The sequence below is a fragment of the Urocitellus parryii genome, chromosome 4 (genome assembly GCF_045843805.1).
Source record: "Urocitellus parryii isolate mUroPar1 chromosome 4, mUroPar1.hap1, whole genome shotgun sequence".
Taxonomy (NCBI): Eukaryota; Metazoa; Chordata; class Mammalia; order Rodentia; family Sciuridae; genus Urocitellus; species Urocitellus parryii.
Window position 1 is genome coordinate 149,369,495 of NC_135534.1, and position 27,265 is coordinate 149,396,759.

At 35.1% G+C, this 27,265-nt stretch overlaps 1 protein-coding gene and 2 pseudogenes across 3 annotated transcripts in view; 1 reads left to right on the forward strand and 2 right to left on the reverse strand.

Annotated features, from left to right (window-relative positions):
* The first annotated feature begins 82 nt into the window (after window positions 1–82).
* Il33 (interleukin 33) overlaps window positions 83–27,265 on the forward strand; it is a 171,692-nt gene continuing 144,509 nt past the window's right edge. For 2 of the 3 annotated variants that reach the window (XM_026391493.2, XM_026391499.2), the window contains exons 1-2: window positions 88–172; window positions 26,262–26,359. The gene's annotated coding sequence lies outside the window, so the exon portion shown is untranslated. Of the gene's footprint in view, window positions 173–26,261; window positions 26,360–27,265 lie in introns of all 3 variants that reach the window. The other variant, XM_026391494.2, reaches the window with a different exon arrangement.
* LOC113184668 (lupus La protein pseudogene) lies at window positions 6,187–7,336 on the reverse strand (annotated as a pseudogene).
* LOC113184689 (ferritin light chain-like) lies at window positions 23,875–24,393 on the reverse strand (annotated as a pseudogene).

Sequence of the window (27,265 nt, forward strand, 5' to 3'; positions counted from 1 at the left end):
TCAAAGCTACGGCTACCGGGAAGGAGGGATGGGGTGTGTGGCTCCAAGCAGTGACGTAAACGAAGCGCCAGCAGGGATGGGCGGGGGCGCTTCTCCCTCCCCGGCCTGGGCGCTCTTGGAGCTTTTGGAAGAAGGCAAGACTTGGTTTCACAGAGGTGAAAGCAGGGTTCAGGTAAAGGGCATCCTCCATTTGTTTTCTGATCTGGAAAAGTGCACCTTCGGGGATGGGGGAAAAGGAAAAGAAAGAAGAAAATGACACTATTGATTATATTGGAATGGGATTAAGAGTGATTTTTAAATTTATAAACTATATTGGTGTTACTCTGAAAATTCTAAAATAAGTGCATCTTTAAAACATGCTAAGAAGCTAATCACAGAAGACCACATACGTATGAGTCCATGTATATGAAAGGTCTTGAGTAAGCAAATCTGTACAGACAGACATTAGTGGTTGCTATAAAGCTGGGAGGAGGGAAGAACGGAGCATGACTGCTGTCAGATGGGGAGTTTCTTTGTGAGTGATGAAAGTGTTCGATCATTGTGATAATCGAACAGTTGCACAATTCTGTAATTATACTAAAATTATATAAGAGTCGTGCAATTAAATTGGTGAATTTTATGGTATATGAATACTAACGAAGTCGTTTACAAAATAATGATGGGTAGAAGAATGACAATAATGATTTCTGCTCCACTACCACATCTAATGCAGTTGAAAGTATTGCTCAACGTTGATTGTGTACCAGAAATACTTGGCTTGTGAACTGTAATAAAGAATGGGAGAGACAAATGAGTAAAGTATGGTGGAAAGTGATCTGGACTGATAATCAGAACACTTGAACCCTGATCTTTTCTCTAAATTAATTTTGTTTTCTTATCATGCCACTCAAGATTTTCCTTACATGGTGTCTAAACTGTAACATAAAGGGGTTCAGTGATTAGAATCCCAACTACACTTCAGTAGGAAGCTGCAGAGGTTACTTCAAGAAACAAATGTCCCTGAGACTGTTTCTTTAATGCAGGCAGATGTGTCAATTGAAAGCACAATGATCAGCTTAACAAAAACCAGGTTGTACTGTGTATTAGAAGATAGCCACACTCATTTTGAACCTTATACAAATTTAGAAGGTTGGAAGGATAGGTATAATACTAATTTTAGATAAGAAGTGGAAACTCAGGGAGGTTAGGGGATTTGCCTATGATGATACATCTGAGTTTCAACTTCACCTCTTTGGAAAGTGACACCAATGCTCTATAGTGCTTCCCATACTGCTCCAAGTTTTACAACATCATTAAAGGCCCTGAATTAATGCAAAGTCTGTCTTAAACTTCTCCAAATAGGCTTAATTTTAATTTTGTAAATTGCTGCTACATGTACACACAAAAATAGAAAAATTATTGTTCTCACATTAATCAGATGACAGATGAAGTAGGTAGTCTCATAAACTACTTTGTGATGTAGTTCTCATTCTGCAGACTGCATCAGAATCACTTGGGATACTTATTAAAATATAGATATTAGAGCCCAACATCTAGACTACCAAATCAAAATTTTTGGGACTTCAATGCAAGCACATTGGTTTTCTAGAATACCCAAATTTGAGAACCATTGATGAGATCTATTCTGGTTCTGATTCCAAGATCTTGACAACAGTACTGTATTAGCATGTTGCCACATTCATAGTAAACCTTACACAGATTTATAATGTTGGTAAACTATGTATAGTACTAATTTAGATGAGACATTTCTCACTTTTTTATTTTACTGTTCCTTAAAAAAAGCTTACCTTAAATCCTTTGAATTTGCTGTTTTAGAAAATATTAATGAATGTTTGTGGGGAAAAAAGGATTCTCGTAACACTACATCCATCAACATATTATGGACTTATTAAAAATCACAATGAGATTTCACCATAGGTGCACCACAATATTTTAAATGAAAATATATGATAATACCAATATAGATGTGGGTCAATAGGGAACTCAGTTATATTTTTGTTAGGAGTTTAGATGTTAGTACAAGGACTTTGGGAAAATGTTTGAAAATTGTTGTGTGCAAACCTTCATTGAGGGTATACTCAAGCATGCTGCTGGATGCCAGGAGTAGAGATTGCACACATGAGAAAGCTCATGAGAGATAGTGTCCCATAGTGTAGGGGTCACTATGGTAATAAGTCTACCAAGGAACCCATGGAATAGTGGAGGCAGCTAATGTACTCTGGATGTGGAGGAGGTCAGGTAAAACTTTCCAGAAGAGGTAATCAGAGGTGATTTTTTAATAGAATGAATCTTCATTTGTCAAAAAAGAAGGTTGGTTTAAGTAGAGAAAACAACATATTGAAATGAAAAGGACTTAAAGCATAGAGTGGTCAGGGATCTGTCATGTTTCAGTATTTCTGGAGCATTGTGTATGGGAATTGAGAGATCCTGGGTATGACACAGGAGGCAGCAATGGGGAAGATATGAAATTAAATGGAGACCAGATCATCATGAAAGGTATTCTACTCCATACAAAGAAATTTGGAGTTTTTCTAAAGGTAACAAGGAGCCATTTAAGGATTTTAACCAGGGACTATGAAATGAAAAAAACTTTTAGAAAGATTACTTTGATAGGAATATAAAAATTAAAGTGTGAAGACTGGCGACATTTAGAAGGCCAATAACCTAGTTCAGTTACTATTGAAAGTCTAAACATAGCAGTAATGGAGGAAAAGAAGGGGAGAACTAGAGAGATTTTTTAAGTATTATCAATAGTATGGCATGGGGAACCCAAGAAATCTCCCAAGTTTTGGCCTGGGTATCTGGTTGGAGGTGTTTCTAGTCACCTCTTTACCTACCTCTAAAAGAATAAAAGGAGTGTTAATGGAGATCAAAAGACTACAAACCCTTCTGGAGGAAAAAGAGGTTTCCCCAAGAAGGTGAATCCCAGGACCCATATATTTTGTTCTTTTGTTGCTCCCACATGCTATAGTGGTACTTATAATTTCAACAGTAGGAGCTAAACTGAATCCACTTTAGGAAAACTATTTATGATCCTTTACTTTAGAACCAAATTTTGTATTGTATTTTCCTAAGGAATAATAGCATTGACCACATTTTGATGTGCTTTGTTTGCCATTTGTTTACCTTTTTGGTTTAAAATCTTGTTTCCTTTTTAGATTGAAAATTTCTATTTACTTTTCTGAATTGTCATTCCCCCTTCCCACCCCCTTTCTTAAACTGTACATAATACCCAAGATTTCAAGACTGGACTTGCAGATTTGGTTAGAGTTGAACAACTTTATTAAATTTTGTGATTAATACTGGCTTTGTTTGCACTGGTGGAGAGATCATCCCAAGAATGTTTTCACAAGGTGGCTCAATATTAGACAATCAAGGTGTTAATTTATTAGCAGTTCATCAAGCAGGGAAAGTTCAAGGTAAGTTGCAAATTTTTTCCAAGAGCTGAGAGATTTGGAGTCAAATGAGAAGGATTGAATTAACTTGAACATACCTGACATTTTTACAAGGATAATCCAGAACAACTACCAAAAAAACAAACAAAAAAAAAAAAAACCAGAAAACAAAACAAAACAAAAATGACACAAAACACAAACACTTCAGCTGTCATAATATGGGAAAATTTGAATATCAAAAAGAATAACACCTGTAATACATTAGAACATTAAATATATAAGCAAAAGTGATGATTTTCTAATATTAAAAAAGCCACTAATTCATTGATCTCCTTTGGAGGTTGCTAAGACATCAACTCTGAAAATGGCCAAAATTTTATAAGGGAATGTTCTTTTTTATAGAATTCCAACTAAAAAATGCATAAAGAAAGCTAAAATCAGAAAACTATAACCCTGAATTAAATAATGAAGTTAGGTAACTGTAAACAATGGACGTTAAAACCAGTAAGTGAAACATTGATTGGGAATGTTTAGAGGGATTACTCTAAAATTACTGATTGATTTTCATATTAGTAAAAATGGGATTAAACCAGAAGTTTCACGTTCTCTTTTAGCTCTACACCCATACTTTCTATGGTCTGTTCTCTGATGTTAAGATTAGCCTCTGAAAACAAAATTCTCCTTTCACAGCTAGGTCTGTGTTTAAGTTCCACCAATAGGAACCAATAAAGATTGGAAATGAAAAAAGGGAAAGAAAAGGGATTGATCCTTGTTCTTTCTGTTCTTCTCTAAGTTGTCTCAGCAGTGGCCCTTCTTTCTGGGGACAGCAGCTTCCTGCCTCTTGCAGCACTGTGAAAACCCCAACTACACCCCATGTCTCTAGAAGGTGGCCTTGGTATACCTCTTCCTCAGATTTCACCCACAACCCTGGGAAGCCCCTCCTCTGAGCTCAAAAGGGACAGTTTCATTTTATTCCCTCAGCTTTAGAGGTGATAGCAGATCCTGCAGTTACCATCTTTTGCTTACATTTGCAATAGTGTTATTTACTCTTTTTTGCTTTCTCACACTCATATAAATCGAGTCTCCCCTTGAAATAAGTCATATGGTTTCTGTTTTCCCACTGGACCATGACTCATGTATCAAGAATTAAGTGATGAAATAGGACTAGCACAACCTATGAAGTATTTTTATTTTATTGAGGTACAATTTATATGTAATAAAATTCACCAATTGCAAGTATATAATTAGGTGAATCATGAGTATAAGCATATATAGGTCATTTTCAATTCCATAAAAAGTTCCCTTGGGTTCTTCAGTAGACAGTCTTCCTTCCCTCCCCTGGCTCCAGGCAACCACTAATTTCTATTGGTACAGCTTTATCTTTTCTAGAATTTCATGTAAATGGAAGCATTCAATATGTGGCTTTTTTTTTTTTTTTTAATGTGGTGCTGGGGATCGAACCCAGTGCCTCATGCATGCTGGGCAAATGCTCTACCACTGAGCCATCACCCCAGCCCCCGGTATGTGGCTTTTTGTATCTGGCTTTTTTTTACTTAGCACAAGCTCAGACATTCATCCATGTTGGTGTATGATTGTCCCTTCATATTCATATGTCATGTGAATAAACCACAATTTATTTATGTACTCAGCAATTAATAGACATTGGGTTGTCCCCAGTTTTAAGCTGTTATAAATAAATCTCCTATGAACATATGAACAGAACTTTTGTGTGAAAGTGTATTTTCATTTCTCTTGATAAAAACCTAGGAGTAGAATGGCTTGGTCATATGTTAGGTAGGTTTGTAAGAAGCTGCCAAATGCTTCCCAAAGTGGTTGTACTATTTTTCATTTTTCACTCCTACACAGCAATGTAGTGGAGTGCTAATTGCTCTACATCATTGACAATACTTGATATCCTTGATTTTAATTGGTCTAGGGAGTAAATTGTGGTATCTGATTATGTTTTTCATTTGTATTTTCCTAGGGAATAATAGCATTGAACACATTTTGATGTGCTTTGTTTGTCATTTGTATACTTTTAGGGATGTACATATTTAAATATTTTTGTCCATTTACTATTGAATTTTTAAGAGTTCCAAATATATTCTGGATACAAGTCCTTTAGTGGATATATATTTTCAAATAGTTTTTTTCCTTTTCTAGATCAATCTTTTGAAGATTAAAAAGATTTTAATTATAATGTTCAGTTTGTCAGTTTTTTATTACAGGGTTTGTGCTTTTTATGTCCTATTTAAATATCCTTACCCAACTCAAGGTCACAAAGATTTTATCCAATATTTTCTTCTGTAAGTTTTATGGTTTGGGTTTTGTATTTAGATCTATAATCTATTTCAAGTTGATATCTATATGTGGTGTGAAGTGTGGATTAAGGTTCATTTCATTTTTTTGCTCCTTTTGTTTTGTTACTTTGTACTATACATTCTGTTATTACAAATGCAATTTAGTGGAAGAATCTTTTTTTTTGATATTTGAATCCTCTGAACACAAACAGAACTATACATTAAACAAACAAACAAACAAACAAACAAAACCAAAAAACAAAAAAACCTTACTTGGAAAATAGGAAAACAGTAAAGTTAAACAACAAATTTTTTTTCCTTTACTATTGGTGGAGACACTGAATTGAACAAAGCCCTTAACTGCCTTGTTCAACTGAATTGGCCCTAATTTGGTTTTCTTTTTAAAAGATTCCAAAGACAAAACACAGTTTAAAACCTAGCTAAGATGAATTTAAACATTTTTTTTCCCTAAACTACTGAGTACCAGTAGTTTAGCACCATTTTCTGTTTACTGTTGCAGGCTTTTCTTTGTCTTTTTCTTTTCTTGCTCTTCTCACTGGTCCAGCTGTATCATTTTCATCATGTTAATTATCACTATCAAATTTTGTTTTTCTTGCCCTGAAACTCTACTTTTCCTTTAGCAGACCCAGGCTGGGCATCTTTATTTCCTTTTTTTTCCCTTTAAATCTGTACCTCTTGATTTCCATTTGTTTAGGGGTTCTGTTGGTCTTCTATGATTTTTTTTCAAAGCTGCTTTTCTCAGCTCTCTAGTACTTTCCAAGTCACTTCTTTGTCCCTTAATTGTAGATTACCATTGTTTGCATCTTTGGCTTTATCCTGTGCTTCCTTAGTTTTTTCTTCCTTCCTTCCTTCTTTCCTTCCTTCCTTCCTTCCTTCCTTCCTTCCTTCCTTCCTTCCTTTCTTTTTTTTAATTAGTTGCTCAAGACCTTAGTTTTTTCTTTAAAGCGAAAAATTCCCTTTTTTGCTTCTCTGACAAAGTCTATCCATTTTTTTTCACCATGATGTGAGAAAAGGATGTTCAATTTTTTCTGCAGGTCTGATCATCTAAATCAATCTAAAATTTCAGCAAGCATCCAATCTTTTCTTCTAGAGATTTCATTTCAGCATCTTCTGCTAAGTATTTTCTTTTTCCTTGCTCTTGTTTAGCTCTTAACTTAGCTTCCACTTTGTTTTGCTTACTTTCTTCATTTTTTTGAAAAGTAATCTTCCTTAAAAACTATTAGCAGATCTATGTTTTTGTACTTTTGGCTAGGGATCTCTATAAACTTCTTAGCAGATCAGTGCTATCAACCAGCAAATATTGAACCCTTAACTGCTTTGTTCAATGTTCTTCTTATCAGAATATTTAGTACTTAACCTTTATCTTTTAGCCATTCTTTTAATGTCACCAAGGGTTGTGTCGTTTGGGAAGCCTTTAATATAAACAATTTTTGCATAATATTTATTCTCATCTGTCACAACTGGGAGGGATTTGCTTAGAGATCTTCTGATTTTAGTTTTGTCTTCACTGATTTCCATGAGTTCTGCCTTAGATTTGCTTAATGCTTCTACTTTTACATTAAAGTCTGCTGTTTGATGGTTTAATCTCAATTTGATGACAGATTTTGGTCTCCAGAGCATCAGTTTTCAGCCAACAAAACAAGGGAGAGAAATGAATTACAGTAGATGGGGTAGAGAGAGAAGATGGGAGGGGAGGGGAGGGGAGGGGGGATAGCAGAGGATAGGAAAGGTAGCAGAATACAACAGTCACTAGTATGGCAATATGTAAAAACGTGGATGTGTAACCGATGTGATACTGCAATCTGTGTACGGGGTAAAAATGGGAGTTCATAATCCACTTGAATCTAATGTATGAAATATGATATGTCCAGAGCTTTGTAACGTTTTGAACAACCAATTAAAAAAAAAAGAATAATATTTCTATAAAAAAAAAAAAACCACTGTAGCTATCTTTAAGGTCCAGTACCAAGACTCCACAGGCTCACTAACAAGACAAAATGTCTCCACTTTGCAGTACCACGAGTTGGGCTACTCACTCCAAGATTGATTTCTTTTTGCTTATACATTTGCTGTTGTTCCACTTTTTACTCACTGAATTACTATGGATCCTTCCTTGAATATCAGCTAACTCTGTGTGTGTGTGTGTGTGTGTGTGTGTGTGTATTTCTATTTCCAAACCTCTATCCTGTTCCAGTAATCTGTTTGTCCTTACTCCAATACCATACTGCCTTGATTTCCTCGGCTTTATACTAAATCTTGAACCCAAATGATTTCAACTTTCATTATTTTACTTCTTTTTGAAAATGGCCCAGTTTCTCTGTGCAACTCCTAGAAGAAAACTTAGTGTCAACACTGCAGTATATAAGCACAGGAAATGACTTTCTCAATAGGACAACTAAAACCTAGGAAATAATGGCAAAAGTTAATAAATGGAATGACATCAAATTAAAAAGTTTTTGTACAACAAAGGAAACAAGAAATGAAAAGAGAACCCGCAGAATGGAAGAAAATCTTTTCTAGCTACTCTTCTGACAAAAGATTAATATCTAGAATTTATAAAGAACTCCAAAAACTTATTTTTAAATTTATTTATTTACTCTAATTTGTTATACATGACAGCAGAATGCATTTCATTTCTTAGTACATATAAAGCACAAATTTTCAAGTCTCTGGTTGTTCACAAAGTAGAGTCACAGCATTTGTATATTCATACATGTACTTAGGGTAATGATGTTTATCTCATTCCACCATCTTTCCTACCCCCATGCTTCCTCCCTTCCTCTCCCTCCACTTTGCCCTATGTAAAGTTCTCCATTCCTCCCATGCTCCACCCCCCACCCCTGCCATCCCCATTATGGATCAGCATCCACATATCAGGCAAAACATTTGGCCTTTGTTTTTTGGGGGATTGGCTTACTTCACTTAGCATAATGTTCTCCAACTCCATCCATTTACCTGCAAATTCCGTGATTTTATTCTCATTTAATGCTGAGTAATATTCCATTGTGTATATATACCACAGTTTCTTTAAACATTCATCTACTGAAGACTGTTTAGGTTGGTTCCACAATTTAGCTCTTGTAAATTGTGCTGCTGTAAATATTGATGTGGCTGTATCACTGCAGTATACTATTTTTAAAGTCCTTTGGGTATAAACCAGGGAGTGGGATAGCTGGGTCAAATGGTAGTTCCATTCCAAGTTTTCCAAGGAATGTCCATACTGCTTTTCATATTAGCTGCACCAATTTTGCAGTCCCACCAGCAATGTATGACTGACTATGCCTTTTCCCCCACATCCTCGCCAACACTTATTGTTTGTATTCTTAATAGCTGCCATTCTGACTGGAATGAGATGAAATCTTAGAGTAGTTTTTATTTGCATTTCTCTAATCACTAGAGAGAGATGTTGAATGTTTTTTTTTTAGATATTTGTTGATTGTATACCATATTCTGAGAAGTGTCTGTTCAGTTCCTTGGCCCATTTATAGTTGGGTTATTTGGTTTTTTTTTTTTTTTGGTCTTAAGTTTTTTGAGTTTTTTATATATCCTAGAGATTAGTGCTCTATCTGACGTGCATGTGGTAAAAATTTTCTTCCATTCTGTAGGCTCTCTATTCACCTCACTGATTGTTTCTTTTGCTAAGAATAAGCTTTTCAGTTTGAACCAATCCCTTTATTGATTCTTGATTTTATTTCTTGTGCTATAGGAGAAATAAAATTATTATTCTATTTCTTATTAAGGAAGTCGGGCCTTAATCTGTCAAGATGAAGATTTTGGCTTACTTTTTCTTCTGTTAGGCTCAGGTGCATGGTGAGAGATAGGGGCTTACTTTCATTTTGCTGCATAAGGATTTCCAGTTTTCCCAGCACCATTTATTAAAGAGGTCATCTTTTCTCCAATATATGTTTTTGGCACCTTTGTCTAGTAGGAGATAACTGTATTTATGTGTGTTTGACTCTGTGTCTTCTATTCTGTACCATTGGTCTACAAGTCTGTTTTGGTGTCACTACCATGCAATTTTTGTTACTATTGCTCTGTAGTTTAGTTTAATGTCTGTTATAGTGATGCCACCTGCTTTACTCTTTTTGCTAAAGATTGCTTTAGCTATTCTGGATCTCTTATTTTTCCAGATGAATTTCATGATTGCTTTTTCTATTTCTACGAGGAATGTCATTGGGATTTTGATTGGGATTGCATTAAATCTGTATAGTGCTTTTGGTAGTATAGTCATTTTGACAATATTAATTCTGCCTATCCAAGAATAAGAAAGATCTTTCCATCTTCTAAGGTCTTCTTTCATTTCTTTCTTTAGTGTTCTGTAGTTTTTGTTGTAGAGGTCTTTCACCTCTTTCGTTAAGTTGATTCCCCAATTTTTTTTTTTAGGCTATTGTAAACAGGGTGATTTTCCTACTTTCTCTTTCAGAGGATTTTTCACTGATGTACAGAAATGCCTTTGATTTTGGTGTGCTGATTTTATATACTGCTACTTTGCTGAATTCACTTATTAGTTCTAGAAGTTTTTTGGGTAGAATTTTTTGGATCCTTTAGGTATAGAATCATATTGTTGACAAATAGTGATAGTTTAGTTCTTCTTTTCCTATCCATATCCCTTTAATTTCTTTCATCTAATTGCTCTGGCTAGAATTTCAAGAACTATGTTAAATAGAAGTGGTAAATTGGGCATCTCTATCTTGTTCCAATTTTTAGAGAGAATGCTTTCAATTTTTCTCCATTTAGAATGATGTTGGCCTGAGCCTTAGTATAGATAACTTTTACAATGTTGAGATATGTTCCAGTTATCCCTAATTTTTCTAGTGTTTTGAACATTAAGGGGTGCTGTGGTTTGTTGAACTGTTTTTCTGCATCTATTGTGATGATCATATGATTCTTATCTTTAAGTCTATAGATGTGATGAATTACATATATTGTTTCTGTATATTGAGCCAACCTTGCATCCCCAGGATGAACCCTACTTGATTGTGGTGTACTATCTTTTTAATATGTTTTTGTATTCATATTCAATTTGCCAGGATTTCATTGAGAATTTTTGCATCTATGGTCATTAGAGATATTGGTCTGAAGTTTTCTTTCTTTGATGTGGTCTTTGCCTGGTTTGGGGATCAGGGTGATATAGGCCTCATAGAATGAGTTTGAAAGTGCTCCCTCTTTTTCTATTTCATGAATTAATTTGAGGAGTATTGATATTAGTTCTTCTTTGAAGATCTTGTAGAACTGTGTATCTGTCTGGTCCTGGGCTTTTCTTGATTGGTAGGCTTCTGATGACATCTTCTATTTCAGTACTTGAAACTGATCTGTCTAACTTGTGTATATCATCCTGATTCAGTTTGGACAAATCATATGACTTAAGAAATTTGTCAATGCCTTCAATATTTTGTATTTTATTGGACTATAAATTTTCAAAATAGTTTCTAGTTATCTTCTGTATTTCTGTAGTGTCCGTCCTGATATTTCCTTTTCCATCGTGGATGTTAGTAATTTGAGGAAATCAAATACAAAAACATATCAATATCTCTCTCCTTCTCTTAATTAGTATGGCTAAGGGCTTATCACTTTTATTTATTTTTTTCAAAGAACCAACTTTTTGTTTTCTCAATTTTTTCAGTTGCTTCTTTTTTTCCAATTTCATTAATTTTACTCTGATTTTAATTATTTCTTATCTTCTGCTGCTTTTGGTGTTGATTTGTTCTTTTTTTCTAGGGCTTGGAGATGTAATATTAGGTCATTTATTTGTTGACTTTTTTCTTTTTTTAAGGAATGAATTCAATGCAATGAACTTTCTTCTTTTTCAGTAGCATATTATTTAGTCTACAGGTGTTGGAGTAGCTTCTATTTTTATTTTATCGTTTATTTCTAATTTTATTCCATTTTGATCTGATAGAATGCAGGGTAGTATCTCTACTTTTTTATATTTGCTAAGAAAGAGTTGCTTTGTGGCATAATATATGGTCTATTTTAGAGAAGGATCCATGTGCTGCTGAGAAGAAAGTGTATTCACTCGTTGATGGATGAAATATTCCATGTATGTCAGTAAAGTCTAAGTTATTGATTGTATTATTGAGTTCTATAGTTTCTTTGTTTAGCTTTTGTTTGGAAGATCTATCCAGTGGTGAAAGAGGTGTGTTAAAGTCACCCCGAATTATTGTTTTGGTCTGTTTGGCTCTTGAACTTGAGTTTGTTTGATGAATGTAGGTGCTCCATTGCTTGGGTCATATATATTTACACTTGTTATGTCTTGTTGATGTATGTTTCCCTTAAGCAGTATGAAATATCCTTCTTTATTCCTTTTAATTAACTTTGGATTGAAGTCTACTTTATTTGATATGAGGATGGAAACCCCTACATGTTTCCATAGTCCATGTGAGTGGTATGTTTTTTCCCCAATCTTTCACCTTCAGTTTGTGGATGTCTTTTCCCGTGAGATAAATCTCTTGAAGGCAGCATATTGTTGGATCTTTTGGTTTTTAAATCCAGTTTTCCAGTCTATGTCTTTTGCCTGGTGAGTTTAGGCCATTCACATTCAGGAATATTATTGAGACATGATTTGTATTCCCTGTCATTTTTGTTTATTTTTGGTATTTAACTTGACTTGTTTTCTCTTTTGATTCCTTTTTCCTTTAGTGTAATACCTCCCTTTGCTGATTTTCATTGTTGTTTTTCATTTTCTCCTCATGGAATATTTTGCTGAGGATGTTCTGTAGTGCAGGCTTTCTGGTTGTAAATTCTTTTAACTTTTGTTTGTTATGGAAGGTCTTTATTTCATTATCAAATATAAAGCTTAATTTTTCTGGACATAAGAATCTTGGTTGGCATCCATTTTCTTTCAGAGTTTGGTATATGTTATTCCAGGATCGCCTGGCTTTGAGGGTCTGGGTTGAAAAATCTACTGAGATCTTAATTGTTTTCCCCCTATATGTGATCTGATTCCTTTCTCTTATGGCTTTTAAAACTCTTATTCTGTATGCTAGGCATTTTCATTATAATGTGTCTTGGTGTAGATCTGTTGTAAATTTGTATATTTGGTGTCCTGTAAGCCTCTTGTATTTGATTTTCCAATTCATTCTTCATGGTTTGGAAATTTTCAGATATTTTTCATTGAAGAGATTGTGCATTCCTTTGGTTTGAATCTCTAGGCCTTCCTCTATCCCAATAAATCTTGGATTTGGTCTTTTGATGTTATCCCATAATTCTTGGATATTCTGTTCATGATTTCTTACCATTTTCACTGTGTGGTCAACTTTATTTTAAAGATTGTATATTTTGTCTTCATTATCTGACGTTCTGTCTTCCAAGTGATCTAGTCTGTTGGTGATGCTTTCTATTTTTTTTTTTAATTTTGTTTACTGTTTCCTTCATTTCTGGATTTCTGATTTTTTTTCCCAGAATCTCTATTACCTTCTTGAAGTAGTCTTTTGCTACCTGTATTTGCTCCCTTATTTCTTTCTTGTTGTGATCAGTGGTTGCCTGTATTTGCTCACTTATCTCTTTGTTGGAATGATCAATTTTTGCCTGTATTTGCTCATTTATATTGTTCTTTAATTCATAGATCATTTTAATTATGTGCATTCTGAACTCCTTCTCTGAAATTTTATCAACTGCACTGTCCATGAATTCTGTTACTGTATTATCTCAGTTTGTTTGGGGCACTTTCCTCCCTTTATTTTCCTGTTGTCTCTGTGTCTTCCTTTCTTGCAGTACAGATCTGAGGTATTACAGTTTCTACTCTATAATCGTATAGTGTCCCTGCAGATTACCGTACCTCACCTTGTTGTTGGGCTTCTAGACCCCAGCTGGTGTCCCATGATAAATGCTCCTGCAACTAAAGGTGGTGGTAGCAATAGTGGAATTAACTCAAGATAGCAATGGGGGTGTCGCAACATACATGCAACCGCTTTCAGATATGGGACTGAAAGGGTGGGCCTTTCAATGGCTTTGGACTGACTATTCTGAGATGCAGGTGCCTTCAGGCCCTATCTGTGTCCCAAGATGGAGGCTACTGTATGGGGAGGGCTATGGTAATGCCTACAGGGTCCAAAGATGGAGGTAGGGTGGGCAGGGTTCTGTGTGGGTCTGCTGGTGGGTGGGTGGGTGTGGTCTGGGGCCAGAGCCTAGGTTCCAGCCAGTTTCCTGGGCAGTCCTGGAGAATGTGGCTCGTGGTTAAGCACCTATGGGTTTAATCCCTGATTAAAAAAAAATAGGCATGGAACTGCCATATGACCCAGCTATACCACTCCTTGGAATTTATCCTAAAGAATTAAAGTCATCATACTATAGCAATATATGCATACCCATGTTTACAGTAGCAAGATTAACAATAGCCACACTATGGAAGCAGTTTAGGTGTCTATCAACATATGAATGGATAAAAAGAATATATATAGACCCACACAATGGAGTTTTCCTCAGCATAAAGTAAAATGAAATTATGTCATTTGTAGGAAAATGGATGGAACTTGAAGATAGAACGTTAAGCAAAATATATATGACTCTCATATATGGGAGCTAACAAGGGAAAAGGAAAAGAAAACTGGGGCAACCCATGAAAATCAAATGGAGATCAGCAGAATAAAGGAAAGGGACCAGTGGGAGGGAAGAGGAAAGGGAAAGGAGAAATAATGGGGAATTATATTTGTCAAATTATAGTTATATTACATGCATATACAAATATGTAACAATGAATCCCACCATTGTGTACCACTATAATGCACCATTAAAAAAATGTGGGAAAAAATAAAATTGTCCAGTTTCTCATCCAAAAAGGGAAGGACGTTTGTTATAGAATTAAAGACATGAGAGACAAAATTTGCATCCCGCATGTCATTCCCATTGAAATGTAAACTTGGAAAATGTCTACTAAAGATATTCATTGTTCATTTTTTATTCATTCTAATAATGCCTCTTTTTGTTATGATCTCATCTCAAAAAAGTTTCTAACTTTGATTTTAAAAATGGGAAACATCTGTAACCTAATATATTAACTCAACTGTTTATTTTCTAGCTTTATTATGGAGAATAGTTATTAAATAAAATACCCCAAAATCACTGAATACTATAATTCTTAGAAAGTGCTTTCTAGATTGAAAGAAATTTAACATAGTTTGAACTAGTTAAAAGTCCATAAAGTTTGAGAAATTTGTCTATAGTAACTTTTTACAAAGTGTTGGAAAATTAAATACTAAGGTAAAACTAAAAACAAATTTCCTCTCTTCAATGTAAAATATTGATTCAGAATAATATATCGACTTTTCCACCATATCTAGATCTTTCTCAAAAACTAGGTGAAGAGAAAAATATTCCTAACATTTGAGGCTGCAACTAGAAGCAGCATGTGTTTTACTTAAAACTGCTTTGTGAATACAATGTTCCAATTGTTGAATTTTCAAGTTTTTTCATATGGAATTATTTTCTAAGTCTTCCACTTCATTCATTTGTTCAGCAAGTATTGAGTACCCACTATGTGCTAGGCACTTTCCTAGGACATTGGGGATAGCAGGCTGAGTAAAACAGACAAGAAGGCCTAGTCTCATAAAGTTTACAATCTAGTCTGGAACTCCTTAGCTCATGTCAGGAAGATCAATCATATTTAACTAGTGGTATTGTATATTTCCCAGTATATTATCTCTTATCCCCATGTGTATGGGAAGAACAGTAGTAAAACACTGTTATTGTCTTTAGGAATTGCATGGCTATATGTCTGAGATGATAGATATGTCAATTACTTCTATCTGATCACTACACATTGTATGCTTGTATTGAACTGACTGCCACAGTACAGAAAGGACTGGGGAGAGGTTCATGAAAATTGAAGGGCGATCAGTAGGGAAGAGGAAATGGACAAGAGGGAGAGAAAAGGGGGGGAAAGGGCAAATTCCAGGGAATGAATTTGGCCAAATTATATTGTTATATCATGTGCATGTATGAATAAGTAACAATGAATTCCTCCATCATGTCTAATTATAATGTACCAGTAAAATATAAAAAATTGCCACACTGCATAAATATATAAAATTACTATGTGTCATTTAAAAATATATTAAAAGGAGAATGGCATGGCAATCATTCTGAATTTCCAAAGTTGAAAAAGAATATAATAAATTGGAAGGAACAAAAAACTCCCTATGTGAGTACTCAGCTGAAATCTTCTCCAGATGGTTGAGATATTTATATACTATGTGAAGCTATTTATTGACTTAATTCTCATACTAAATGAAGATAGGGATAAATTTTAAACATTTTTTAAAAACCTTAGATTAAATACCTATCTCAGAAGAAAGTTAAGAGTAGTGATGGAGGATATCAACCACCCAGATGTTTGATGTTCACTTTGTTCCCCTAAAATGTGAATGTTTTGGTGCGTACTTACCAGGGATAAAAAGTGCTTAATACAAGCAATGCCCAGGGGTAGAGGTGGTGCAAAATGAGAAACCCACTCTAACCAATGAAAAATTATATAACCACAAATTTTAAAAAGACACTCAGAAAAATTATAACAAAGAAGATATATTAAAGTACATTATAAATATAAAGCATCTTTTTGTAATGATAATAATGTTAGGTTTCAAAATTAAAATATATCTGATTGAGTAGAACTACTGTTTTGAACAATTTCTCGTGTGACAGACAAAATATAAATTACAAAAAGAATCTGTCCAATTGAGTAGTATACTTGGTGAAAATATCTTCTAAGATGCCAAGATATTTTATCTGCATCTTCAGCTGCTTTAGGAAATAATTCTGACTTTCTAGGTAAGTTCAAGAAGTTCTATCTCCAGCAAGAAGTAATAAAAATGATGAGATAATAACAAATATCCACTGAATTAGAATTCCTATTAGTGTAAAACTGGCATTAGTGTATTGATCTGTTTTTCAGTCATTGTATCATGTGTTGATTTATTATTATGATTTTACTTTTAAAATATTGGTGAAGAGACCAGGTGTGTGGTAGTGCAACCCTGTAATCTCAGTTTCTTGGGAGGCTGATGCATGAGGATTGAAAGTTCAAGGTCAGCCTGGGTGACATAGTAAGATGCTGTCTCAAAAAAAGACTTGAAATGTAGCTCAGCAGTATAGCACTTCTGGGTTCAAACCCCAGTACTGCCCCCCACCCCCAAAAAAGATTGATGAAAATCTGATGTATTAGAATTATGGAGAGCATAACTGGTAAAACTTAGAACTTAGTAACCAGCTGTCCTGTTTTGCCCAGAACCAAGGTTTTTTGAAATGGAAGACTGTCAGTCCTGGGACAGTCCCAGGTAAAGAGGAACAGTTGATTCCTGCAAATTTCAATTAGTTTTTTTTTTTAAATATGGTTTGTAAAAAGATATTAATTATAGAGAGATCCAAGATGGTGAAATAGAGGAGGTCGTGTTCCTGGAAGGTCCATGGTGTGAAACCAATAGAGCAGACAGGTAGCTTCTCTGCAAAGTGGGTGAACAAAACAAAAAGGGAGGGGGACTGTACTGGAACTTAAAACTGGACACCCAAAGCAGACCAGATACATACATAGGAGGTTGGATATAATAAAATAAGGAAAAAATCCCCAATAGCACAGCCGCTGCCAGAGCCAGGCCAGAAACCCTAGCCAGAGGGGTCCCTCCATGAGCATAGTAGAGGAATAGGGAATTAAAGGAACTCACATTCTGGGGAGGCCTGAGGCGTGTCTTGGTACTGAGTGTTTAGATACTGAGGATGTTGCCCAAAAACCTGAATGACTTACTGCAAGATTTCCATGTGTGTGGGGAAAGAAGCCACCATCTCCCCAGGCAGCATTGGAGGATAAAGGAAGGAATCATTTTGCAGCTTTGGGTGGGTGGGTGGGCCGCACCGTAATGGAGAAAGCAGATTCCTGGCAAAACCGAGTTTGGCCTTAAATACTGGCCCAGTAAACAGATGCTGCATGACACAGTATGTACTTAAGTGACCAGAAGAAAATCACAGGTGGGAAGAGATTTATGCAGGGGACAACTGGTCCTGGAAACCATCTGGCTCTTCCCATCCCCTGCTGGGAGAGATGTTTCTGACTGGGAACTTGAAAAGGTGGAGGTGGGAGAAATTGTTTGGAGACTGAACCAGAGGCCAGTCAGAAACATCTCTCCCAATAGGTCCTGCAAGTAGACTGGAGTGGTAAGGGAGATACCTGGGGTAGAGCGTGGACCAGCAAGTACTGGCTGCTGAAACTGTGCTAATTTCAAATCTCCAGACCAATTAGCATTCAGCGAAGAGCCTGGAGCCTGCCTAAACCTAAACTCTGCCTCCAGGAAACTCCAACTACAGGATTACCTCTCTCACTCCAGTAATCCATAAGGTGGAGTATCACCCTCCAGAAGACCCCACCTGAAACTGCTAAGAAGAGAAGCTGAGAATATTTTGAACTCCACTAGAAAGAATGCTTCAACTTTTAATCAAGATTTTTTTTCTTTTCTTTCTTAAAATTCTTTTTCACTGTTTAATTGTGACCTTAATGGTACATGGACATTTATACATTTTCGTATTTTTTTCCTTCTTATCTCTAGGATTTTTGAAGGCACTTATTTTACATGGATTAGTTTTTTTTTTGTGTGTGTGTGAAGTAGGATGTTTGATTAGTATATTTTAGTTTTGTTTTGTATTCTTTTATTTATTTTTTTCTGATGGGATATATTTTTATTAATTTTTTATTTGTTTTACTTAGTTTTACATGACAGTAGAATGCATTTATGCACTTTGATATATCATACATAGATGAGATATAATTTCTCATTTTTCTGAGTATACATGTTATAGAATCATATTGGTATGCAGTCATACACACACACACACACACACACACACACACACACACACACATAGTAATAATGTCTGTTTCATTCATCTTTTCTATCCCCTTCCCTCCCCTCTCTTTACTTCCCTCTACCTAATCTAAGGTAATGCTATTCTCTAGTGGCCCCTGCCTTATTGTTAAATAGCATCTGCATATTAGAGAAAACATTCGACCTTTGGTTTTTTGGGATTGGCTTATTTTGCTTAGCATGATATTCTCCAACTCCATCAATTTACTGGCAAATGCCATAATTTCTATCTTTAAAGCTGAGTAATATTCCATTGAGTATATATACTACATTTTCTTTACCCATTTATCTATTGAAGGACACCTTGGTTGGTTCCATAGTTTAGCTATTGTGAATTGAGCTGTTATAAACATTGATGTGGCTGTATTACTGTAATATGTTAATTTTAAGTCCTTTGGATATAAACCGAGGAGTGGGATAGCTGGGTCAAATGGTAGTTCCATTCCAACTTTTCTGAGGCTTTTCATACTGGTTGCATCAATTTGCAGTCCCACTAGCAATGCATGAATGTACCTTTTCCCCCACATCCTTGCTAACATTTATTGTTGCCTATATTCTTTTTTTAATATTTATTTTTTAGTTGTAATTGGACACAATATCTTTATTTTATTTATTTATTTTTATGTGATGCTGAGGATCAAACCCAGGGCCTCACACATGCTAAGTGAGTGCTCTATTGCTGAACTACAACCCCAGCCCCTTGCCTATATTCTTGATGATTGCCATTCTGACAGGAGTGAGATGAAATCTTGATGTTGAACGCTTTTTCATATATTTGTTGATTGATTGTATTTCTTCTTCTGTGAAGTGTCTGTTCAGTTCTTTAGCCCATTTATTGATTGGGTTATTTATTTTTTTGGTGTTAAGTTTTTTGAGTTCTTTATATATTCTAGAGATTAATGCTTTATGTGGTAAAGATTTTCTCCCAATCTGTAGGCTCTCTCCTCACATTATTGATTGTTTCCTTTGCTGAGAAGAAGCTATACTATAGAGCTATAGTAACAGAAACAAACTTATAGACCAATGGTACAGAATAGAGGACGCAGAGACAAACCCACATGAATATGGTTATGTCATACTAGACAAAGTTGCCATAAACATTCACTGGAGAAAAGATAGTTTCTTCAACAAATGGTGATGGCAAAACTGGAAATCCATATGTACCAAAATGAAATTAAACCTCTATCTCTCACCCTGCACAAAAATCAACTCAAAGTAGATCAAAAAGACTTAGGCACTAGAACTGAGACCCTGTGCCTAATAGAAGAAAAAACAGGCCCAAATCTTCACCATGTCAGCCTAGGTATGTCAGCCTAGGATCTGAATTCCTTAACAAGACTCCTAAAGTGCAAAAAGTAAAATCAAGAATCAATAAATGGGATGTATCATTTTATTTTTAATTAAAAAAACCTTTTACTTTATATATTTTTTCTCCTACCTGTTTCCCTTGATTCTCTCTTCTGCTAACAGCCAATCTCTATTATTCTCTTTTACTCTTCCTTTAATCATTTACTTCTGTCTTCTCTCCTCTTCCTTCATAATCTTCACATCCTATATCACTTTCTCCCTGTCCACTGTTTGAAAATGCAAATCCAGGGTTAGGTTTGTAGCTCAGTGGTAGAGCACTCCCATAGAATGTGTGAGGCACTGGGTATGATCCTCAGTACCACATAACAATAAATAAATAAAATGTACTGTGTCCATTTACAACTAAAAAATAATTTTTAAAAAGAAAGAAAATGCGAATCCTTTTGCAAACTTGCTGTTTTATTACAGGCAATAACAGATCCTATCATTTCTGTTTATTATGATAATTAGCATTGTAAAAATCATAGTAGGAACCATTTGGTTTAATGCTGTAAATTGTTTGCATTGGTCATTTTTTTATTTGTCTACCCCTACACAGTGAGGAACTGGAAACCTTCAAGGATACTATAAATCCACAGGGTAGAAATTCTACTGTCTCACATCCATACTGGTAGATGGGTAGAAACATAAACAATATGAAAAATAAGAGAAAAGATTGCCCCAAGCAAGCCAAGATACTCCAATAACAGAATCCATCAACACCACAGTAGAAGAAATGTCAGAGAAGGAGTTTAAGATACACATAGTTAAATTGATCTGCGAAGTAAAGGGTGATTTAAGAGATACCTGTAAGCAAATACAGGAGCAAAAGATCACTTCAATAAAGAGATAGAGATTATGGTGGAGAAAAACAAGCAGAAATCCTCAAAATGAAGGGCACAGTAAACCAAATTAAAAATTCAATAAAGCATCACCAACAGACTGGACCACTTGAAAGACAGAACCTCAGGCAATGAAAACAAAATATACAATCTTGAAAATAGAGTTGAACATGGAGAGAAGGTGTTAAGAATAGAAATTCCAAGAAATATGGGATAACATGAAAAGACCAAATTTAAGATTTATCAGGATAGATAAAGGCATGGAGATACAAACCAAAGGAATACACAATCTTTTCAATGAAATAATACAGAAAATTTCCCAAATCTAAAGAATGAAATGGAAAATCAAATACAAGGGGCTTATAGGACCCCAAAAGTGCAAAATTGCAACAGACCCACATCAAGGCATATTATAATGAAAATGCCTAGCATACAGAATAAGGATAGAATTTTAAAGGCCGTGAGGGAAAAACATCAGATCACATATAGGGGGAAACCAATATGGATCTCAGCTGATTTCTCAACCCAGATCCTCAAACCCAGGAGGTCTGCAAATGACATATACCAAGCTCTGAAAGAAAATGGATGCCAACCAAGAATCTTATATCCAGCAGAATTAAACTTTAGATTTGAAGATGAAATAAAAACCTTCCATGATAAACAAATATTAAAAGAATTTGCAACAGAAAGCCTATACTTCAGAAATTCTCAACAAAATGTTCTGTGAAGATGAAATGTGAAAAAAGTGAAAACCCACAAAGAGAAGAACTACACTAAGTGAATAATAGTCAATCAAAGAGAAACTAATTCAAATTAAAAACTAGAAATAAACCAAAATGACTGGGAACACAGATCATATCTCAATAATAACCCTGAATGTTAATGGCCTAAACTAATCAATCAAGAGACATAGATTGGCAGATTGGATTTTTTTAAAAAAGACCCAACAATATGCTGTCTCCAAGTGACTCACCTCATAGGCAAAGACATTCACAGACTGAAGGTGAAAGGTTGGGAAAAACCATCACTCACATGGATTGCATAAACAAGCAGGGGTTTCTATCCTCATATCAGATGAAGTGGACTTCAAGCCAAAGTTAACCACTAGGGATAAAGAAGAACATTTTATACTGCTTAAGGGAATAATATACATCAACAAGACGTAACAATCTTAAATATTTATGCCCTAAACATCTACATAGCATCCATGTACATCAAACAAACCCTTCTCAATTTCAAGAATCACATAGACCACAACACAATAATACTGGGTTAGAACACTTTTATTCATATATATGAATACAAATGTGAATATATATGTAAAAATACACATGACAATATTTAAATGGATATGGATATTTACACTTTTGGTAAGATATAGGATATGATTATGTAACTGAATATATATGAAAATTTATGGGTAGGATTTGGGTTGCCATTAGGGTGTGTGTGTGTGTGTGTGTGTGTGTGTGTATCTATATCTATATCTATATCTATCTATCTATCTATCTATATATAAACATATACAGAATATATATGTGAAAATATATATGGATATTTAGTAATATAATTTTTGTTTAAAAGGCTCATGATTATTGATAGGGTTAGGTTTAGTTCTGAGTTACAGCTTTGGTTTAGGAGATGGGTTGCCTTTGGAACATATATATCAATATATATGAATATAAATATGAATATAGAGGTAATATCATATACCAAAATTTATATATATATATATATATATATACTTTTATCTATGGATTTTTTAAGGTAAGCAATATTGTTATGTGTGAAATCTGGGTTAAACCTATGAAAATGAGCATATATATAAAATATCTTTGGGTTTTTATGTGAATTTATGAACTTATATCCCCAAATACATAGGTACATTCATGTAAAATGTTATGGTTTATATGAATAGAGGTTTCTCAGAGGTGTATTGGTAGGTATAGGACTTTTATAGAAAAAATAGGGTTAGTTTAGGGATTGAACATTTTTATGTATATATAGAAATACAAATATGAATATATATGTAAAAACATACATGTTTAAATGGATATAAATTTGTATATACTTATTTTTCTTTTGAGATAGATGTTTACAGTTTGTTTTATTTTATTTATTTATTTATTTTTAATCTACATTTTAAAGTTTATTTGGCTATCTATTTATACACAACCTTGTAAAAGAGTTTAAAGTGGTTTAAGAGGATCCATAACATACACCAAGAATCTAATAACAGATCAGGAAAGAAGCATATACACACACCAAAACAAAACTTAATATAGTTCTATTCATTTACTCTGGGTGGACTACAAATTTGGTCCTAAGCTTTCTAGTAGGCAATCAGAAAAGGCAAGTTAATTAGTTCATTTAGTGTCCATAAAACCAAAACAAACTAATCACACAAGTGGAACACTGTTATTTCTAATAGTAAGTCCAGACCAAAATTTCTCTTGAGAGGCTTCATAAACAGACCAGCACATGATGTTATAGTCAGTGTTCTCAACAGCAATCCAATGGGAGATACAAAGATGAATTTCACAGGACTTCTTCTTGGATTCCTCAGAATAGGCAGATGGCATCACACCAAGTTGAAGATCAGGAAAAACACTGTTATTGTGAATTTGACAGTTTTGGGTGTGTCCAGTATGATGTAGTCCAGATAGTCCACTCTTTAGCTAGGCAAAATCAGGGATACATTTTACAATCATTCCAGTCCTCATGATGGTTTTGGAGAAACTGCAAAACGTCCAACACTGTATATGCAATGTTTAGGAATAAGGTGAGTGTGTTTCTTCTTGACAGAAAAAAGACGGCTTGTTGGATCCCCAAAAGTCCACAAATCACTCAGAAAGGTTAAGAACAGATTAAAATTAAACAGGTTATAGAATTAAACAGACCAAAAATTCTGCATGCTATTCTGAATACTTATTTTTTTCATCTTAGCCTAAGTTTACCCCTTCTCTGCAAAAAGAACCTTTTTTGTTTCCATTTAATCCACGGCTTGGGCGGGTGCTCCTGGGTGGTGAGAAGCTGTCTCTTGGCTGGTGCTAGAAACTCAGGCGCATCTTGACGTTAGGAGAACACAGAGGAGCCGCTCCAAAGCCGCCGGGCCCGGGGGTTCCTAGTTACCCTTGAGTGTGAGCTTTATGAAGAGATACTCGCCCAGACCAGCATCCTGGCCGGCCAGCCTGCGGAGGTTGGTCAGATGCTCACCCATCTTTTTGATGAGTTGCACTTCCTGGGCTAAGAAGTGGCTCTCCAGGAAAAAGCAGAGTTGGGGGTCTGTGTTAGCCAAACCCAGGGCATGCAGATCCAAAAGGGCCTCGTTCCGATTCTTCTCCAGGATCAGGGCAGCTTCCATGGCTTCCAGGCAATCATGCCACTCAATTTGGGTCAGCTTCTGCCCATCCTGGCAGAGGGAGCGGTCGCTCACCTGGTTTTGCCTCAGGAGGCGATGGGCACCTTCTCGCTTTTCCTCAGCCAACCTGAAGAAGAAACCGCCCTCCAGAGCCACACGGTTTCCTTCGAAATAGAAGCCCAGAGAGAGGTAGGTATAGGAGGCCTGCAGGTGCATGCTGATCAGGCGGTCAATGGCAGCCTGCACCTTATGGGTATAATCCTGGTGGCCCTAGGTGCTCATGGCTGCGTGGCAAGACCAAGCAAACGCAAAATATGATGCTCCAGTTTGTTTTAATAATAGTTTATAATTATGTAAATTAAAATGTATGAGTAGGAATTTGGTTGCTGTTAGGGTATATTCATATATATATGAATGTATATAAACATATGTAGGAATATATATGTGAAAATACATATGGATTTTCTGTCTAAAAATAAAAAAATTTTAAAAGATATTTATTATAAAGGTAAAATTTACATCCAAGAATCTTTAATAAGGAATGCTATATATTGCATTATAACAAGATGCATATAATATTTAGTTTGCTCTCTGGTTTCTGTTGGCTTAACCAAAGAGAGATATCAGAGAGCTAGTGTATTTATTCCCCATCTCTTCACCTTGATGCAATTTGGTTACTGGCAGAATTCTATGGTCATATTTCTTATAAGGGAGCCTAACTTCCATATTGTAAACTCTCATATGCTAGTTTTTCCCCATATCCCTTTTAGACCTAAAGGTGGTAAAAGCATATAATTGCTACTAGACCCTATACCTCATTATTTTCTTTTAACTTTGCCTACATCTCTGTAAATTATTCCTTCTGTACACTCTTTTTGGTAACACTCTCTAAATATGCTTTTTGTTTCCTGCCAGGATCCTGACATGAATAGATAGATTTAATAAATTTTGATAAGGGAATAAACCCTAGAAATTAATTAAACCAAGAGTTAGAAAGGTAGTTTAATAAAAAAAAAAGTTTCTCTAAAAATAAATTTTAAAAACCTTACATTTAAAACCATTATAAATCATAGAGAAACATTAGAGCACATTAGAGTGTGGTCCCCTAACACCTGAAATAATTTCCATATTACCATACAAGTTAAAACAATATCAATGAAATGCCCTTCAGGATTTTATAGAATCTGATGACACAGTAATAGAGAAATTGTTTTGAAAAATAAAAGGTCAGATACCAAAAAAGGTTAATATGTTTAATCTTTGTACTAGAGTATCAATATCAGATATTGTTTTACAAAATATAAATAATAAAAATTGGCATTAAATTAAACCCACAGAGAATGGAATAGCTTAAAAATAAATTCCAACTATTATAAGAATTTGGTGTGTGCAAGTCAAAAGCAACATAACTACAGGGCTCAACATGAAGGATTTAGATGAGGTGGAAATCTGAGATATGTCATCTGTCAACTGGATTCTATCAGGTGACAGGTTTCCTGTGTAATCTGGGACATGTGTCACCAGAGGTGTGTGGTTTAGCAATTAGAGATATGCAATATTTTATGATTAGTAATAAAAAATAATTAAGGACTAATTTTAAATATTTAAAATATTTATATTCATTAGGTTCTTTTGTTTTCCTAAAAAGTTTCTTAGAGTTCTGATTTGTTGTAAAGATGTTGACTTGATTTACATAGCAACTTAGTGCAACATTCTAAAATTTGTGGCATTTACTCAATCTTTTCCTGTGCTTTTTTTTTTCTTTTATGGAGAAAATGTACTTAATCCAACAAGAGTACAAGTGGAAGACAAGGAAAAGGAGGGAAAGTCTGGGAGAAAATGCATGTGAGATGAGCTTACAGTTAAAAGTGGGAGGTAGGCAGTAAATGAAGAAGTTTTCAAAACTGAAAATATCTACTACTTGGTGAAGCCACTGGTTACAAGTGAAGCAGTAAAAGTTTGAGGAAAGATTCAAAGTTTTGGAGAAGTCATGAAAGCATGGTAAAAGAGATGAAGAAACATACTTCTGTATAAATTTTTATGACAGCAGTGTACGTTTGCACTACCAGTGTAAAACATGGGGAATGTAAAGCAATAGTCTAAAAAAGGCACTTAGTTCCTGAGCTGGATACATGTCCTTATCTCCATAGAGATCATCCAGAACCTATCTACATAACTTGAAGCTTCAGAGCCAGCAAAAGTCCCACTGGGATCCTCTCAGCACAGCAAAACAGAGCCAGCCTGAAAGGTTAGGAGTATCTGATTCCACTGCTGCTGGGGTGGGGGTGGGGGTTCAACTAGCCAATAGTGTTTACTTCTGGCCATTAAATCCATTCCAACCCAGAGAAGATCTGGAAGGCTCGTAAAATTATATTTGTCTTGCTGCTAAAGACAAATAGGGAATCTTCTTCCAGCTGTGGGAAAGGGATCCAGGTTCTATTTTGACATCTGCAATAAGTGGCAACAGCAGAAAATTCCATGGCTGGCCAGAGTTCCTCATTATATTGCTATTTTAAGATAGATCTAAAGCAACATTATTGATTTCTTGAGATATTATTATTATTTTGGTACTGGGGATTAAACCCAGGGATGCTTAAAATATTGAACCATATCCTCAGCTCTTTTTTTACTTCAAGACAGGGTCTTACTAAGTTGCTCAGAGCCTCACTAGTGAGGCTGGCTTTGAACTTGCTATCCTCCTGCCTCAGCCTCCCAAATCACTGGGATTACAGGCCTGCACCACTATACCTGGCAAATTCTTAAGAGCAAAGTAGATAGAAAGATGCCACTAACAAATGGAAGAACACTGAATAATCAAGATTCTTCTCTTGATAAAGGAAACAAATTCAAGATGGAAGGCCAAGAATCAAAATGAAACTGTCCATACTGATTGCATAGTATTAATTATGAAAAGGGCTAGATTCAAATTTGAGCTTTAGTACTAAATTTTTTAAACTACAGTTGGCTCATTTTTAATGGGGAATAATAAGATCTACTTCAGGTAGTCTTTGTGACATGTAATTGAGATAAAAATTAATGTACAATTTTTTGCAATATTAATTAATGTGAGATTTTTCTCTTTCTGAACTTCTCAAGGTCCTTTGTGTACCCTTTTCTTGGGGATTATTTATAAGGAGAAAAGCAATTATTGAAA